Source organism: Leopardus geoffroyi, chromosome D3 (assembly GCF_018350155.1).
Source record: "Leopardus geoffroyi isolate Oge1 chromosome D3, O.geoffroyi_Oge1_pat1.0, whole genome shotgun sequence".
NCBI classification, from domain to species: Eukaryota; Metazoa; Chordata; class Mammalia; order Carnivora; family Felidae; genus Leopardus; species Leopardus geoffroyi.
Window position 1 is genome coordinate 17,637,476 of NC_059339.1, and position 16,614 is coordinate 17,654,089.

General features: G+C 54.9%; 1 protein-coding gene and 1 long non-coding RNA gene across 3 annotated transcripts in view; both read right to left on the bottom strand.

Moving 5' to 3' along the window:
* CMKLR1 (chemerin chemokine-like receptor 1) overlaps positions 1 to 9,626 on the bottom strand; it is a 46,660-nt gene extending 37,034 nt beyond the window's left edge. Inside the window, exons 1-2 of one of the 2 annotated variants that reach the window (XM_045458225.1) lie at positions 8,985 to 9,626; positions 8,675 to 8,729 (exon numbers count right to left, since the gene is read on the bottom strand). The gene's annotated coding sequence lies outside the window, so the exon portion shown is untranslated. Of the gene's footprint in view, positions 1 to 8,450; positions 8,476 to 8,674; positions 8,730 to 8,984 lie in introns of those variants that run through there. The other variant, XM_045458230.1, reaches the window with a different exon arrangement.
* A 403-nt stretch (positions 9,627 to 10,029) lies between these two features.
* Positions 10,030 to 16,335, bottom strand: LOC123588028. Its single transcript, XR_006707659.1, has 3 exons — positions 15,774 to 16,335; positions 13,713 to 13,945; positions 10,030 to 10,440 (listed from the first exon to the last, which is right to left on the bottom strand). It is a non-coding gene; the product is annotated as an uncharacterized LOC123588028 (long non-coding RNA).
* Between the last annotated feature and the right edge of the window lie 279 nt (positions 16,336 to 16,614).

Sequence of the window (16,614 nt, forward strand, 5' to 3'; positions counted from 1 at the left end):
TCTCTCTCTCTCAAAATAAAGTTTCAACAGAACAAAAGAAAAAAGCACTCTCAGTCAAATGGCCGGGGCTCACCTACTTTACTGAGTGGACGATGGACGGAAACGTCATGGGTGATTGTGACCCGGGAGCAGTTGGCACCGTGCGCCCTGCCATTAAAGCCGAAATCTGGCCACACGGACACCACTCTGCATACACGCCTGTCTTCCCGCTTGACAGGGAGCCTCCTGAGGGCAGGGCCTGTCTCTCCCTGTATCCCATGCTCCTGGCACACGGTAGGCGCTCAGTAAATGCTGGTGGGGTGCGTGGAGGCTGTATCCTGGCTCTCTCGCTCCCTTCACGGGAGGCCCTCTCCCTTTCTAAAGCTTATTTCCCAGCCGACAAGTGAAAGCGTGGACTAACTCACTCAGGCCACGGTCTGAACGTTCGTTTCCCCTCCACCCCCACCCACCCCAATACATACGTCATGTCCTAACCCCCGGTTTGATAGTATTAGGAGGTGGGGTCTCTGGGAGATGATGCGGGGGGATCAGCGCTCTTATAAAAGAGACCCCAGAGAGCTCCCTTGCCCCTTCCATGGTGCAAAGACACAGCAAGGACGGCAGTGTGCAGCCCCGAAGAGGGCCGTGCTGGCACCCTGATCCGGGACTTCCAGACTCCAGAACCGCCAGCGGTGAGTTTCTCTGTTTAGGAGCCACCCCGTCTCTGGCATTCTGCGATTGCAGCCCCAACAAACTAAGACCTCAGGAATGACAAATGACCATTGTCATCCGTCGAATTTTCAGGTCAAATCCGGTTGACAGATTGTCATCGGGGATGGGCTCTGCCATCACCCCCTCCCCCCCCCCCCCCACACACACCCACATCAAGAGGTGGCCTCTACAGCTTTTCCCTTTGAGTCTGGGCTGGGCCGGTGACACACCACGATCAACGGAATGCGGCAGAAGCGATGCTGTGCCAACCCCAGGCCTACGTCTTCAGAGGCCCAGCAGCCTTGGCTTTCACTGTCCCAGAGCCCTGAGGCCCCAAGTAGAGAAGTCCAGACAGGCTGAGACAGCGGGGAGAGACAGCCCGAGTCCCAGCAGGATGTGGGGCCATCTTAAGCGGCCCCGCCCGGGTCAAGCTCCCAGCTGCGCGTAGCCCATGAGTGACCCAACTTTGTTCCACGTGACTTCCACGTGGGCCATCGCTGCAGAACTCTGCCGAGCTACAGAACTGTGAACAAATACGTCATTTCAAGCCACCGCATTTTGGAGAGGTTTGGACCACAGAGTTAAATAACTGAAACGTTTGGGTTCGGCTAGAGGGAAAGGCATGATTGGGTTCGTGTCTGCCGTGGCTCGTGAGTGAGGACTGTGGAACTCCGTGCCCGGACTAGACAACGTCGAGATCAATGCCAATTCGATCCAATGTCAATTCAAGATTTTTCCTGGGCCTACTAATGTCCATCAACTGATGAATGATGAGGAAGATGTGGTTTACACACACAATGGAACACTACGTGGCAATGAGGAAGAATGAAACCCTGCCGTTTGCAACAACGTGGATGGAACTGGAGGGTGTTCTGCTGAGTGAAATAAGTCAGTCAGAGAAAGACAAATCATGTTTCCACTCATATGTGGGGCTTGAGAAACTTAACAGAAGACCATGGGGGAGGGGAGGGGAAAAAGCAGTTTCAAATAGAGAGGGAGGCAAACCCATAAGAGACTCTTCAATACAGAGAACAAACTGAGGGTTGAATGGGGGGGGGGCAGGACAGGGGAGAGGGGAAAATGGGTGATGGGCATTGAGGAGGTCACTTGGGATGAGCACTGGGTGTTGTATGTAAATAATGAATCACGGGAATCTACTCCCAAAACCAAGAGCATACTGTATACATTGTAGGTTAGCTAACATGACAATACATCATTTAAAAAAAAAAAAAGATTTTTCTTGGGCCTGTTGGACATGAACATTCCACACTGAGAGGGGATTAATCTATCAGACCTGAACCCCACGAGGACTAAACAAATCAGATGATCCCTCTTAAGATGTTTAAACAGGCGACCCAGAGAGGGTCGGGCAGTCCGCAGCAGAGCCAGAAGCAGAAAGAGAAGCTTAGGAAGAGAGAGTATTGTTGGAAACTGAGACAAATGGGGAGAACAGCAGAACAGGAAGTTGCAAGGTCTTGCAGCTGAGGGGACGGGACAGCCCCTCCCTTGAGCCACCTCAGATCCTGAGAACCTTCTAGTTGAACACAAGCCTGGCTGGGCATCTGGAGCAGGACCCCGCAGGTTGGCACACACACATTCCCAACCACGAGCCGCCTTTCTTCAAGGGCACACACAGCCCACGAGCAAGGCTCGGCCCTTCTCCCCAGCATGGGGCAGAAACAGAAGAGTTCTCATGTCTAGAAATCACGAGGGTCTGACAGAGGGGCCCAACCACCAGGAGGATCGCTGGTTCATGGTGAGCCCAGAGACACAGATCAGCATTCGAGATATCCCTCACCGTGACGGGCAGAATAATGCTACCCCCGCCACACCAAAGATGCCCATGTCCGATCTCCCAGAACCTGAGAGTATGTTACCTGACATGGAGAAAGGGGCTTTGCCCATGGGACTGAGTCAAGGGTCATGAGATGGGGGAGATTTATCCAGGGTCCTCGCACAGGTCCTTCAAACTGAAAGAGGGAGACAGGAAAATTGGAGCGAGATGATGTGAGAAGGACTCGACCCGCTGCTGCTGGCTTTGGAGAAGGAGAAAGGGACCATGAAGCCACCAGTATGAACAGCCACTGGACTCTGGAAAAAGACAAGGGGCTGCATTCTCCCCTGGAGCCTCTGAACGGAGCACAGGTCCGCCAACACCTCGCTTTTAGCACAGTGAAACCTGTTGTTGACCTTCCGAACCGGAAGGTTAACACGTGTGTTACTAGGCCACTAGGTTCGTGGCGGTTGTTACAGCAGCAACGACAAACTCATACGCTGGTTGTTTGAGCTCTTCCTCTCAGACTCAAGAATTCACAGATGCTGATGACCCTTCAAGCAAATTCGGATAACCAGGGATGGGTGCATTCTGAATGGGCCCCTGCCCTTGAACACCACCCCTGATCACCTTCTGAGCACTGCAGACACACTCTCCACCCTCTGAGACAGGACGACACGGAGACTCGACAGGGATGGACTTAGCTGAGCTCACCCAGGTGGCTGGTGCCAGACCGAGCTCTCTTGTCTCCTGGCCCCCGACTCTCAGAAGGAAAACGTAGGAGTCACTGGGTCTTGCACCAACAGCCCTACCCAGCCGCCTCCTTACACAAGAGCTTCCCCCAGGGCTGGGATCAGAGGACCCGAGTTGTGAACCTCAAGAAAGCAGAACCGATTCCCACAGGCTGCCTACGTTGCAGCTGACCCCCCTGCTGAGTCAGCTGCTGGTACTTCCAAGTTTACAGAGCGTCCGTGGTGGATGGAACGAGGCCTGAGCTCCCCCCCCCCCCCACCCGAGCCCGGGACTTCTCCACGGGGCGAGGCACGAAGCCAGGAGACGGGCCCAAATGATCTTTTCCAGCCCGGGGACCCAAGATCGCACGGCGCCAGACTCCCACGTCAACCCAGACACGCGAGGGCAAACTCCAATGCCCACCTTCCGGAGGATAAAAGTAGAAATGTCTTCCCTGAGCTGACCGTGCATTCTACTGTGCCTCATGTATATGAACCCATTTTATCCCCTGCCAAGGCCATGGAGGAGGCACAAAGAGGGTACCCACTTTACGGATGGGGATGCTGAGGTGACAGGAGGCTAGGGGGGCAGAGATGGTATCTGAACTCTAGAGCCACGGGCTGTGGGGTCTGTGACCACGTCACTCCATCAACTGATGCCAACCAGATATTCCGTCTTCCTGTGACAGCACCGTGTAGAATTACCACCCAGCAGGGCAAGAAATCCTACTTCCTCTATCACGTTGTGCCCATCACGACAAGACGGTGCCAGACACACAGCAGGTGCTAATAAAAGTTTGTTGCGGGAATAAATAAAAGAACGTGTTACTAGCTTGCCTCCCCTCCCCCAAGGGCCTTAAGCACAGAGTCTGGGTCTAATTCCATTCTATGGCTGCCACCTCTCCCTAGGCTGATTCACGCGGGAAATTGTTCCCAAGCACCCACTACGTGCCTGGCCCGATCAAGGCCCCAGTGTCACCCGCACAGCCTCCGTCTGGGTCCTCACACGCTATCCCCTTCCCTTTTCTCTGGTCGGTCGGTGGCTGTGACATTTAGCGACGCCGGGCTTTCCAGGCCAGGACACCCACCCGGCTGCCTCATGACCAGCAAGCTCGGACCATTCTAGGGACACGGACAATGACTCCTGAACTCCCACTTTCTGATGCCCAGACCCGGGGCAACACAGCCCGAGGAAAGCCCCTGCCCGAACGACACGCACGCACGCACACGCACGCATACGTGCTCGCACGCGCACGCATCCAGCGTGCGCCGCGACCCTAGGACGGGACTAGGATTTTCTCAGTTCGAATCCCAGCCGACGCGTGTGACCTTGGGCCAGACCCTTTACCTCTCTGCTCTTCTCGTTCTTCGTCTATGAAACGGGGACGATTATCGTGAAGCCTTTCCCGGTAGGGCTGTGAGGGGGATGCGGGGAGATACTGGGTCTGAAAGCCTTTTGGCTCAGGGAAGGGTGCTGTGCTCAGGACAACTGTTCTTCTCGTTTGCTTTCTCCGGGAGGGAGAGAGAATCGCTGTCGCCTGAGTCCCAGGGAAACCCGCCTTTCCTGGGCTGGAATGTGGGGATTTACTCAGTATATCTGATGGGGATTATCTTGAGGGCAGGAAAGTATTTGTGGAGCAACATCACCGTGTTGACGCCATGGGAGTGAGGATTTAGACTTGAAATCAGAGAGTGGAAGAGACCCCAGAGGTCACCATAGTTGGGGCAGAGACAACTAGCTGTCCGCAAAAATCCACCCCCCACCCCCTTGCACGGCATACAGCTGACATCGGGAAAGAGTCGCCTTGCCAAGAGCTCTATTTTCCAGCCTCCTTTGCAACTAGATCGGCCACATGATTAGTCCTCTCGTGTGGCAGCAGGCACTGAAGAAGTCAACGTGCTACGTCCATGCTTTCTCCCATCAGTGGTGACGTCCAAGGGGACCGTAGGGACGAGCACGGAAGAGGGCCGTCCCCGTGCAGAAGCACCTGCCTCATAGTAAACGTCTGTTCTGTTTGAGCCGTTACACGTGCTTGTGTCTATGTATTCCAGCAGCTACTACCCCGACGAGTGCAACGCTCAACCTCCTTGATCACAAATGAGACGATTATGGCCAGAGGGTGAGAGTACCTCGTCTAAGCCCATGCGGCAAATCCCACAGAGTTCAAGAACGTTGGTCTCTTAGTTTGGAGGAGATTTGCCGGCTTCAACCCGCCCCACCAAGCTCTAAGAGTGAGTTTCGGCGAGTCCCCCACTTCTGTTTCGGCTAGCCTAACACGTCTGTTACCTGTTTTCAGATTCCTGTCCTCCGTGCATTTTCATTGGAGGGAGAGAGTTCGGTGGCTTAAAATAATTCCAAAGCCCACACGCTGGGTGATTGCTAGCTCGCTCTGACTTTCCGCGGCGCTACAAAATAAAGTTTCACTTCTTCTGCGCCATGCCTCCTGGCCTCAACAGCTGACACAGGACATGAAAACGCACAGAAGTACACAGATATTTGCTTAGAAAGGGAAAAACATGAACCTCAGTGTCTGCGATCAACAACCCAGAAACCTGGACAAAAGGCAAAAAAGAAAAGATGTTCACACACTCTAGCTCGGGGGCCCTCAAGTTTTGGGGGGCGTCAGAATCATCTGGGGGGGGGTGGAGGCTGGTGCAAGGAAGAACCCCCCCCCCACCTCACCCTCAGAGATTCCGACTCGAAAAACCGGAGCTTCAGGAAATCCTCATGATTATTCTGCAGGAGTAATATTATTCATGATTCTTCTGATGCCAACATTCCCACGATGGTACTTTGAGAAGCCCCGAGTCTGCTTTGCAGCCCTGAAACCGGCGGTAATTCCTGGCGGTAAGAACCACGCTCGCGCAGTGTAGCTCAAAGAGAGCGAAATGGGCTTTTAGTATTTTTGTACTCGGACGGGAACCTGAGCATCGCTAATCCGCTGGTAAAGACATCAGTACCCATTTCTGTTCGGCTCAGATGGGTGTCAAAGGTCTAGACGGCACGGTGGCCTAGAAGTGATAACAGAACCATAGCTGATGTTTACAGAGCACCTTGGGACACAACAAGCCGTCTGCTAAATGCTCCACTTGTGTGATCTCGTTTCATCTTTATAATATTCCCATTTCACACGCGAGGAAACGAGGCGCATACAGGGAACTTGTTCCACGTTGCTCGGCCGGCAGGGGGCAGACCAGGCTCGAACTCACCCAAAAGAACCAGCTCCACAGCCACGACGTGCTGGTGCCTCTCGTGGAGGTCTCCCGTCGGAACCCCTCTCTAGGCCTCAGTTTCCTAATCTGTAAAATGGGCATGTTCATAATATCTTTGTCACACAGCCACGGTGAGGATTCAAGAAAATCACGGGAGTGGGGCGCCTGGGTGGCTCAGTCAGTTGAGCATCGGACTCTTGATTTTGGCTCAGGTCGTAATCTCACGGTTTCGTGGGTTTGAGCCCCGTGTCGGGCTCTGTGCTGACAGTGAGGAGACTGCTTGGGATTCTCAATCTCTCTCTCTCTCTCTCTCTGCCCCTCCCCCACTCACACTCTGTCTCTGTCTCTCAAAATAAATAAACATTAAAAAATACTAAAAAAAAAAAAAAGAAAAAAGAAGAAGAAAGAAAATCGTGGCAGTAAAGTGGTTTGCAAACCGAGAGGAGTTAGTTAAGTAAACACCGAAGGGATGAGCCTTTGACTCTCCCAATCCCATTTTACAGATGGTAAAACCGAGGCCTGGTCACTTTATTTATTCAATGAACATTTACTGAGCATCTACCGTTGCACTAGGGCTGGTGCAGAGGACTGAGGATACAGAGAGAAAAGTACCCCGAGTCTGGCCTCAAGGAGCCCCCAGGTTAGCAGGGGAGACAGAGGAAGCTGGGCCCTGAGAGAGGAACCTCTCCGAAGGGGTCAAGCCAGAGAGAGGAGTGGCTTTGCCAAAGTCGAGTTCACCTAGTCCGCGAAGTTGTGGCCGAGAAGGTTCCCGGGTACCAAGAGAGAACTCTACCCACAGGCTTCTTATGCTTGGCACCCCACCACCTAAGCACCCCTGGTGACAGTTAAGCCTTCTCTTATGGAGAAAATGCCAGGTGGCCCTCCTCCCACCCCCAGAGGGCTGAATTAGCCGATCACATTCACCTCAGCAAATGAGGCATTTCGACGAGCCTCTCCTTTGAGTGAGTGTGGAGGAAGTGGGAGAGACAGCAAGAACCGCAGGTAAGATGGGTCTTCAAAAGGAGGTAGGTGCCGCCGAGTAGGAAGTTGGGGGCCAGACCTCTTGATGGAAAAAAGAAGACAGACCCGACGCCCGGCTGGCCGCTTCCTCACTGGCCTATCTGAACCACAGGCCGGTCTGAGTGATCAGACTTCCATCAAACAGCAGTTCCGTGATTACAACGTGTGGTTTGTCATTGCGCCCGAAGCTAGCCTTTAGAGCGAACTCACGTGAACGGTGGCACGCTGGGGCACCTGGGTGGCTCGGTCGGGTTAAGGGTCCCGCTCTCGATCTCGGCCCAGGTCACGATCTCACGGTTCGTGAGTTCGATCCCCCACGTCAGGCTCTGTGCTGACAGTGCAGAACCTGCGTGGGATTCTCTCTCCCCCTCTCTGTCTCTCTCTTTCTCTGCCTCTCTTCCACTCATGCCCTCTCTCTCTCTCAAAAGAAATAAGTGGAGCTTAGAAAATAAATTTAAGTAAATGGTAGCACCACCCATGGGCTAGTCTGGAAGCAGAGGGGGGCGTGGGGCATGTTCCACAGCACGGCCAAAGGGTCCGTATCCTTCGCATATGAAGAACTCTCAAATACCAACAAAAGGGAAGCATGCCAGCAGGAAACAAGTGGGACCACCCAATCGTAAAAAGTGAACAGTAAGACTGTCAGGAATAATCGGCCTCACTAGGGCGAAGTAAGGGGGAAGGCGGCCAGATAGAATTCTCACCAGAAGCCTCACAAACCTCAAAACCCGGCAGACCGCGGGCTCGGCGATTGAGCCTTGGAGAAAAGTATCCACAGGACCCACGCACAAAGGTGTCGCGCAAGAGTGGCCCTCGCAGCCCTGTTTGTGAGGACAGAAAAAAAGGAGGAGGAGGAAAGAAGAAAGAAGCAAGCACCGCGAGGAATGGTCACATAAAGCCCAAGACACGTTTTCCGTGCCGTCCTCGGGAGGCACACTGAAGGACCGTGGTTCGAAGCTCACAGTCCGTGGTCAAGGACGAGGTAGGTTACCCCACACGACACGTCGGGTGTATGTACTTACCTGCGTCTGCTACATTGTAGGCACTCGACAAACCGCAGAGGTAAATTAGTGAGCGAGCGAGGGTGTGAGTGATAGAGCCACCGAGAAGGCCACCCCTGGGTGAGGCCCTCCTCCTGAGTCTATACCAAGAGTCCAGGCCTGGCGCGAGGGAAGAGAGCCGTGCAGACGCTCATTTGGTTCCGATCTCGGGTCCCCCCCCCCCCCCGGCCCCAGCGCCGGCTTACCGTCTCTGCAGCCCTGAGCCAATGGCTTGCCCTCTCTGAGCCTCGGTGTCCTCACCTGGAAAACGAAGACACCTGTCAAATGGAAGCTCCCCCCGCGGCGTGGCCTTGCCGTGAGCGTTACCAGAGTCAGGAAGGAGAGACACGACCCCACTGTGTTTCACAACGAGCGCGCGTGAAAACCCGAAAATCATCACAGGACTGTTTGCATTTTGACAAAAGTGAAATTTCACGCCGAGCCACGGGCCTCCTCTCTCTCCTAGGAGCCCCCTGTCCCGAGCCCTCCAGAGGATGTCAAAGCCAAGCGTGATACCTTGTGGCTGGTCTCCGGCCAGGCCCTCCCAAGGGTCCCCCTGGACTTCGGGGCGCTGAACGCTGGGCAGGGGACCCGTGTGGCCGGACTTCTTTCTCTCAATCACCTCGTTCTCTGGCTGTGGCTGTCAGCCCAGAAAGCCGTCCGTCTGTTCGTTCAAGATCTCCTGGAGCCCCCCCCCCCCAGATCACAGCCTCCTCTGGAACCCCCTCCTCCCTCAGGAGGCCCTCCGGGAGACCTCATTCAGTCCCGAGCTCCTGGCGCGCTCTCTCTCGCTGGGGCTGCTGTCCTGAATGGGACAGAGCTCTGCCAGAGAAACAGCTGGAGGGAGGAGAGAGGGAGAGGGAGGGGCAGGAAACTGGGCTGGCCGAGGGAGGGCGGGGGCGGCCAGCTGCGGGGAGCGGGGACCGCCAGGGGAGGCTGCCCCTGCCTGCCAGCGGGGGACCGGGCTTGTGGGTGGTGGCTGGTGGCGAGGCCTGCTGGGGACGACCCCGCTGCCGGGAGTGGTGCCCACCATCCGAGCACAAACCAGAAGCATATGGAAGCCCCAGGCAGCCCGGCTGCTCCCTACAAAGGGCCTCGGAGCTGAGCTGCCTGCCGGATGCCCTACTAGGCTGGGCCACCACCTCCCTCCGCCCACCGGGATGCCCTTCCTGGCCTGAGCTGAGGCTTGATGACCTTCAGCTCCCTTTTTCCTTTCTTTCCTTTTTTTTTTTGTTTTTGGAAATGAAAACAGCAATGAGGTTTTTTGTTGGTTTTTGTTTTTTTTTAAGTATCAAACGAACACAGGTTAAAATGTTTTCTGTTCAGTTTTAGCAGATGTTACAGGGCCAGCAAAAATCTCCCACGTGGTTGGCATAGGCATCGATGGGCCGTTTCTGGACAGCCGTCTGCCCGAGATGCAGCAGAACTTTTGTCACTAAGTTCCGAGCCTGCGTTGTTTGAATGTACATCCTGCTCGGGGTCATGATCTCACGGCCCCGCGTTGGGCTCCCTGCTGTCAGCGTCGACCCCGCTTCAGATCCTTCGTCCCCCCCCCCCCTCTGCCGCTCCCCTGCTCACGCTCTCTCTCAAAAATGAATAAACACTAATAAATAAATAAATAAGCGTAAATCCTGCTTTCATCCCCAAACCCTGCTCCCCAGAGATAGATATCACTACCATTTTGGTATGAACACACACATATACATCCTATATATAAATGTCAAACGGCTCGGTCACATTCCGTGTACCATAGCGTAACCTGCTTTTTCATTCACTGACAGGTGTGTGAGTGTGTGTGTGTGTGTGTGTGGACATCTTACCCTGTTTCAATAGCTGTTCATTGTTTCAATCAATTGATGCACTGGCTCCTTTCATCAGTACTTTCTTGGTGATTGGTCACGTCATTTCCAACTTGTTGACTATAATAAATACACCAGTCACACTTGTCCAATTGTCTTCTTGGACCGAATTCCTGCGAACACACTTATTATTCAGAGGGTCTCCTGGTCCCTTTTCAGGTCTCGGCTTGGAGACCAGCTTCCCAGAAGCCTTCCCTGCCCCTGGGGGGCCTGCTCTCAGCCCCCTGGGCTCCCTTTCTATCCATAGTGGTGCCTGTTACCCTTTCCTGTTAGGGGGTCTCTCTCCCTTACACTGGAAACTCATTTGGGGAAGGAACTACATTTTTGTCCCCTGCTCTGTCCCCAGAGCTAAGTGCCTGACTCCTTGTCTGCATCATTAGCAGAATAAACAAGATTAGCAGACAACCAGGCAGCGTGTTAGTCTCTGGCTGCTTAATTCTCAGGACAACCCTGCCAAGTAGGTACTGTTCCTGCCCTCCTTCTACCCATGAGGAAACTGGGACACAGAAAGGTTAAGTCACTTGCCCTAGGCCACACAGCTGATAGGTGGGAGAGCTGGGAATCCAAGCAGACTGGCTCCACAGCCCGGACTCTTGGCCCCCAGACTGAAGAGCTAACAGAAGTGGCCACTTTGTGCATGGCCCTGTGTCAGGTGCTCTCTCTGGAGCAAGGCACGCAAACTTCCAGCAAGGCGTGTGACATCTCATGTTACAGGTGAGAGTGCCGGGGCCCCGGGGAGGAGTTATTTCGCTAAGAGCACCCAGATGGGGCCGACGGAGGCCTGCTCGAACCCAGGTCTGTGTGATCCCATAGCTAAGGCTACCAAAAATAACTTGTGTAGAAAGGAAAAGAGAAGGGGAGGAGAAAGGGGGGGGAAGAAGGGGAGACAGAGAAGGAGAGAGGGAGGGAGGGGCAGAGGCGTGGGCAGGTGTGGGAACACGTCTTTCAGTCTTTCACCATCTGACCATCCGTAGAACCTCTCCTTCCTCTCCCTACGATCCTCGACTGTTAGTTCGGTGAGATTGACACTTGGAAACGACCGTCTCTTTCATTCCCTAGATACAAACGGGAAGCACAGAGAGGTTAAGTCACTGTCCAAAGTCACACAGCATCCTAGAGTCAGAAGTCGGACCCAGCCTGACTCCAAACCTCTCTCCTCCCCGCTCTGCCAGTCTTGCCCAGAGGACTTAGAGCGTCTCATCCACGCCTTTAATGTACAGATGGGACCATTGGGCCCAGAGAAGGCAAGGGATGCCTCCAAGGTCACCCAGCAGTTACCAGCAGAGCAGCAGCCCCAGAGCATCCTGGTCCAAAGGTGAGGATATTCCCACAACGCAGTGCAGATGCTGTGTGTCCCGTACGTCGCCACCTAAAGGTCTGTCATTAACAGAGACCGGTGGTTCTCAAAGTACGGGTTCTGGACCAGCCGCTGCTGCCTTGCCGCGGAACTTGTTAGAAACGCAAGGTCGCAAGCCAGGCCTGTCCGCAGCCCTGGGGAACCAGAACCTCGGCAGGCTGGGCCCCGTGAGCTGTGTGTTCGAAAGGCGCCAGGGGATACTAATGCTTGCTCGAGTTTGAAAACCACCCATATGGACATTTCCAGTAGGAATAAATCCTGGATCCCGGAACGAGTTACCTTGTCAGTCTCCGGAATGGTGGTTAAGAGCAGGGGCCCTGAAATCAGACAGAGCGGATTGGACTGAATCCCTCTCTCCTACCGTGAGCTGTGTGACTGAGGCATGTCCTCTCTCCTCTCAGAGCCATAGTTTCCTCATCTGCTGGGGACTGAGGGGGACTGGGAGGGGGGAGGAGAGGAGGGGGAGGGGAGGAGGAAGTGCAGGAGGGAGAGGAGACATGGGGGGAGGAGGAAGAGGGGGGAGGGGGAGGGAGAGGAGGAGGCAGTGGAGAAGGGAGAGGGGACAGGGGAAGGAGACAGGGAGAGGAGAGAGAGATGGAGGGGGAGGGGCAGAGAAGGAGAAGGAGGGGGAGGAGGGAGAGGAGACAGGGAGGCAACCTCTGAGGAAGATCTGGAACACTCAGGATATCCAGGATATCCCGGAGGGGGAGCGGAGCCCGGTGAATCCAGCCTCTGGATGGATTTATGGAAATTGCCTCTTCCTCCTTCACTGGATGTTGGACGCCGTTAAAGCACGTCCCCTGGACGCCTCTCACCTCCCAAGCCAACCCCAGGCTGTGATGAGGTTTGGGTTTTATCGGCTGGGAGATCCGACAGAGCGAGGACTCCGGGTTTCAGGCCAGCGGAGCCCCCCCTCCCCCCACCCCAAGCCCAAGGTAGAGGTCAGAGCACACAGCCCCACGCGGACCCCCAGTGAGAAGTCGGAGGAGTCCGGCTGACCCCGGCCAACCAGAAGCCACAGGTCTCTGGCCACCATTCTGAACCTGGCTGAGGAGTTTGGCCATTTCTTCCTCGGAGTAAAAAGCGTTGCGGGGGGGGGGGGGGAGGGAGGGGGGGAGTTGTTTGTTGTTGTTGCTTTTAAATAGGATTCTGAAACCTAAGGCCTGACATCAGGATCCTGGGACCTGCGAGAGAGGTGGTGGCAAAGAAGCCTCTGTTTATCCCCTTGGAAACTGTGCGGTTCCAAGATGGTGGGTCAAGCTTCGTCTTCTACCCAAATCCGGTTGGTTGACCCTGGAGTCCTGGAGCTCTGTGTTAAAGGAAATGTGAGGCCGCATCTAGGACTGGCTGGAAAGAGCACCGTCACCCACTGGCAGCGCCTACCTTGGACCTAAAGGAAGGGTCCCACTTCCTCATCCCACTCTATCCTCCAACGAAAGCCCATCCCACTGGCCGCGGAGGCTGGGGGGCTGGTGCCAGCTCTGCCTTATCTCATCCCACGTGTTGGCTGACCCTAGTATAGATAAACATATCTTTTAAATTTATTTTTTTAATGTCTTTTGGGTTTTTTTTTTTTTTTTTTTTTTTTTGAGACACAGAGAGACTGATTGCAAGCAGGAGAAGGGCAGAGAGAGAGAGAGAGACACAAAGAATCGTAAGCGGGCTCCGGGCTCCAAGCTGTCAGCACAGAGCCCAAGGCGGGGCTTGAACCCACGAACCATGGGATCGAGACCCGAGCCAAAGTTGGACGCTTGACCGACTGAGCCACCCAGGCAGCCCTCGATAAACTTCTATCTTAATTCCCACAGCCCTTGGTATGTTTCGGGCTGAGTTTTAGTGTTCACAGATTCTCAACGCTCTAGTTAAAGCAGATGGTTTCCTTGTTCCGATTAACAGCTGCAGAACTAGGTCCGCCAGAGAGGCTCTCAGACCACAGGAGGCCCGGGAAGACGCTTTCTGTGACACAAAGGATTCCCTATAAATCCAAACTGTGCCTACTTTGGCCTTTAAGAGGTAGACAGACCATACCGGCATGAGAGCTCCGTTTCAGCCGTGTGGCCTCGGGCAAGGCGTTCATCGTCTCTGGTAGGTTCGCTGCTCCTGTGACTCGTGAGATGGGGAGATTATCCAGGATTACCCAGGCGGACCTAGAGTAATCCAAGCATTTCAGAGGAGGAAGGCAGGGAATCAGAGCTGGGCGAGGAAGGAAGCAGACGTCTCCGTGTGTGGCCACAAGCCAAGGAGAACAGGCAGCCTCCGCCCTGGAGGACACAAGGAACGGATTCTCCCTGAGGCCCCCAGCAGTCTTGATCGTAGCCCCTTCAGACTCATTTTGGACTTCGGACCTCCAAAACGGTGGGGGTATAAATCTGTACTGTTTTAGGGCCACTAAATTCGTGATTATTGGTAGGGCGGCAGTAGGAAATGAACACAAGGGCTGTTCCAGAGACCAGAACGCTGACCCTGGTGGCAGACAGATCTGGGTTTGAGTCCCCGCTCCACTGGCTATAGCTGTGTGACCTTGCACCGTTTCCTAACCTCTCTGAGTCTCAGCTCTCTGCTCCGCACATGGGAATAACAAAAGACCTACTAGCTCAGACTGCTGTTGGAAAGATGAAATGAGTGGATGCACACAACAGGCTTAGGACAGAGTCTGGCACGCAGCACTCAATGAACGTTGGATCGTTTTCCTCTTCTCCTGGGCACTGAGAGGCCGACATTCCCCAATGCAGGCCCTCTAATCATCCCTGGGGCACTACCGGAGCCACCTTCCTGATGTCCCCTTTTGTTCCATGGCATTCCCCCGCTCAACAACATTTCATGGCTCCCCAGTACCTGACCTCGTCTCCCAGGAAGGAGAAAATGAAAGGGATAGCAAAGCTGGAAGGCTGCTTGAGACCCCCAACCCTTCAGATGCTGATTGAAATACTGCTCTCTCCGGGCAGGGTTAGCAAGACGGGAGAGGGGAACACTGTGCAAGGATCGCCAGACGTTTGTGACACCCTCAGCCAAAAACGGTCCCGGAAACGTGATGTGTGTCTGTGCGGTAGGTGTTCAAGCAACAGCGGCAAGAGTTAATCCCTCTGTCCGGTAGACCAGGCTCAGGGACGGAGGGGGAAGGAGGGTTCCTCGAGCTCCTGGGGTTTGTCTGTGGTGGAAGGAAGGAACACAGAAGTGAGAAGTTGACTTTGGGGAACCGAGAAGGAGGAGGAGCTAGGGGGCAACGGGCAGCCCAGGAGACTTTGCCTGCTTGGCAAGTATCCAGCCCCTTGGGCTTCTGTCCAGGCTGGGAAGGGTTAACGGCACGGAAGGGGAGTGGCTTGTGGGGGCGGGGAGGGGATAAGGAAGGGGGGTGGGGTGGACAAGGAGTGAGGAAGCCCTAACTCTGAGGCCAGGGGAGGGGGCTTCCTGGTGGGGGTGGATGAGGCTCCGCTGTGAGCTGGACCCTGCCGGCACAGCTCCTCCTACTGAGACAGAGAGATTTGCAGGAGCGGGAGACCACCCTGGACGCCTGGGAGGGGTGGGGGCACCAGCAGGGGTGTCGCAGCCCGTGTCTCCAGGACAGGGATGGGAGGGCTCGGAGCCAGCTTGAGACCCCTTTTCCAACCCAAGCTGGCCTTTCCCCAGTTCTCAAGTGAGGCCTGACTGCTCGCAGCTGTTGCTTGGGTCTGGGAAACCTTCCCTTTCCCAGGGAGTAGAACAGAGAGGCCCAGAGAGGGTTAGCAGCCGCTCAAAGTCACACAGCAAGTCCTGAGCAGCCAACTCTCCCAGTTCCCAGAGAACGCCTCCGCTTCTACACACACACACACACACACACACACACACACAGATGGGTTCAGTGGCCTTGCCCTGCCCATCTCTCCAGCTGCATAGCCTACCTCTTCCCCTCCTACTCTGACCCCATCATGTACTTTCGAAAATCTCCCACCTTTGCTCCAGCCGCCCCTTCTGCCAGAAATACCCTCCCTCGCCACCCTGTGTGCAGCCGCCTGGTATCCCGGTCACCTTTCAAAACTGAGTGCCGATGTCGTCTCCTCCAGCGAGCCTTCCAGGGTCGCCACCCCCCCCCCACCCCCGCTTCCCACCTACCTGGGAAAGTTGGTCACCCCTTCTGCCAGGGAGGTCAGTACTTGGCCAGCGCGTTCATCTTTTCTCAAATCGCACTGCCTTTCCAGCCTGCCATGTATGCATCTGTCTCCACCCCGGGATTGCCGTTGTCCCGGCGACTGGCCCTGGACCTGACCCGCACTGGAAATGTTTGGTGAGTCGAGCCAGCCTCCATGCCCGCACCTCCCTCTCGGGGGCCAGCTGTTCCTGTGAACTCCTGAAACTAGACCAGAAGCACCAAAGCCACTCCATTTTAGGGCAGTTCAGCCTGGCGGTCAAGAACACAGACTTTTGAGATCAGAAAAACCTGGGTTTGAATCCCAGCCCCTCCACTGTTGTCGCTGTGTGAGCTGGAGTCAGGTACTTGCCCTCTCTGGGCTTCCCTTACCCTTTCTATTAAACGGCGATGGTAATTTCTACCCCGCAGAGCTATTCTGGAGGATTCTCTGCGATGAGGCACGTAGCGCATGTGACAGAAGGCTGAGAGTAAGCACTTCATAAAAGGGGCTGGCGGAACTCCGTGGGTCATTTCTGAAAGCCTGTCTCCCCCGCCACCCTCCCTCCTGGCTCTGCCCCGGCATCACTTACCAAAGCCCCTGTTCTAAGCTGTGTTCTTTTTTTATATATTTCTTTGAATGTTTATTTACTTATTTTGAGAGAGAGATAGAGAGCGAGTCGGGGAGGGGAAGAGAGAGAGGGAGACAGAATCCCAAGCAGGCTCCGGGCTGTCAGTGCCGGGCCAGACGCGGGACTTGAACCCGGGAACCGTGAGATCACGACCTGAGCCGAAGTCAAGAGTAGGTCGCTTAACTGACTGAACCAC